Consider the following 2,288-nt stretch of genomic DNA (forward strand, 5'->3'; position numbering starts at 1 on the left):
TAAACGACATAGAGAGAGAAACGTAGTTTGTAGTACGTATTTGTATGTTGTTCGGTTTATATATATATATATATATATACATATGTTCACGTCGGTATTAAATACATGCATGATTTTATTGTACTATGTCGAATAAACTGATTTCAATTGAATATATCCCTTTTGACACTTCTTATAGAAATGGCAATTGTCAAAAAGTGCTCGCTTCAGTAGCGGTCTTTTCTTGCACTAAATAAATGACAAGGAACGGCAGCATCCAGCGGGAATAATACCCGGACTACTTAACGAAACTGAACGCTCTATTGGATGCACCCATCGCATCGAAACCCAATATCTTTGCCAAGAGTGTATTGCAGTCTCTCTCTCCTTTGTTTTAAAACAAACGCAATGTAATTTTCAATATTGAATGATAAAAGACGGTTGTAACCGGCCTACTAGACAATCATATTACATACACGCCCTAATCCAAGACATTGGACTGACTGCACATCTTATATTTATTCATCACTATTTTTTGGAAATTTATATGACAATTCTGGTCATTGGGCGTGCACTAACAGACGTATAAACGGTGTGACATAGCGAAACAATTGCGACCGAACAGACCAACCTGAGCTGCATATTTCCATAATAATGTTATTTTTATTACACTTTTTATGCTCTGTGTCTAGAATGTAATAGGATACTCACAGGATGCATATGCCGTGGTTCACTATACTTGTGTTAGTTAAATGAAATATATCCGCACCGATTCTATATGGGGTATTCTCAAAACAAATAGAAAGCCTGTAACGGATTCCGGATTTTATTCAAGGTTTTTTGTTGTTGTTGTTGTTGTTGTTTTGACAGGATTATTTTTAATATATCTGTCGAAACTCAGAGCCGCTGGCGCGGAAAGGGGGTGCCCCTCCCTTTCCAACTAGAGTGTCTGGGGGCGCGCTGTAAGCTACCCCAGTGCCTTGATCAGAGCATCGGCCGCAAATGGATTTTACGTATTTAGAATTTCTAGATGACGATAGAAGGAAACAATATTAACTACTTAGGTTCTGAAATATTCATTACTTATGACCTACAGGAAGTCATCTTAATCATGGATTACAATCCATGTAGAACTCCATTACTTTCTCCTCTATGCACACAAAGTGAAATCCAGATACGCATCCCTTACCTCCTCATACACACAAATTTAGAAACACTATATGTAGAATACCATAATTTTTTCATGCTCAATCAACTACAGTGCGTTTTACTGTACTCCGCAATAGCCAGAAACACACGGTCGGAAGTGGCTAAAAAAATTTAAATAAGCATTTTAAATCTCACAACAGAGTTTTTACCGTTTGATTTAAAGTATAATTATAAATGCTGTCATTTTACCGCATTTATAGCTCAGTTTTATAAAATCATATGATGCAATGAATTCTCTAAGGGGATTCAACGGACCCTTGAAACCCTATCTACATTCTCTAAGGGGATTCAACGGACCCTTGAAACCCTATCTGAATTCTCTAAGGGAATTCAACGGACCATTGAAACCCTATATACATTCTCTAAGGGGATTCAACGGACCCTTGAAACCCTATCTACATTCTCTAAGGGGATTCAACAGAATGTAGATAGGGTTTCAAGGGTCCGTTGAATCCCCTTAGAGAATGTAGATAGGGTTTCAAGGGTCCGTTGAATCCCCTTAGAGAATGTCAGATAGGGTTTCAAGGGTCCGTTGAATCCCCTTAGAGAATGTAGATAGGGTTTCAAGGGTCCGTTGAATCCCCTTAGAGAATGTAGATATGGTTTCACGAGTCCGTTGAATCCCCTTAGAGAATGTAGATAGGGTTTCAAGGGTGGCCAGTTACTACCCGATAAGCAAAATTTTCTAAATTCATAATATTTATGTTACGTTTGATTTGTTTCTGAACCCCAACACAAGGAATAAATATATATATCGCAATACATTCTTTATCAGACTCTTTCGTGACGTAACTAACTTGATTATTGTCGGGCTAGAATTTGCATCTATTTGCTGAACTTGCCTTAAATCACTTTCCTAGTCCCGGATGAAAAGTGGATTTAAAAACAGTTTTATTACAGATATCTATAAGCGAGAATCTAGTCTTCACAAATGACACTGTGTTATATTATTGATTAGAGTTCAGTTCAATGTATCTGATTCTTGACCTCACTAAACAAGCGGCCCGGCATAGTCAGGTAGCTAGGGCGCTCGACTCGCAATCTGCGGGTCGCGGGTTCAAATTCCCGTCACACCAAACATGCTCGCCCATTCAGCCGTG

The sequence above is a fragment of the Limulus polyphemus genome, unplaced genomic scaffold (assembly GCF_000517525.1).
Source record: "Limulus polyphemus unplaced genomic scaffold, Limulus_polyphemus-2.1.2 Scaffold4891, whole genome shotgun sequence".
NCBI classification, from domain to species: domain Eukaryota; kingdom Metazoa; phylum Arthropoda; class Merostomata; order Xiphosura; family Limulidae; genus Limulus; species Limulus polyphemus.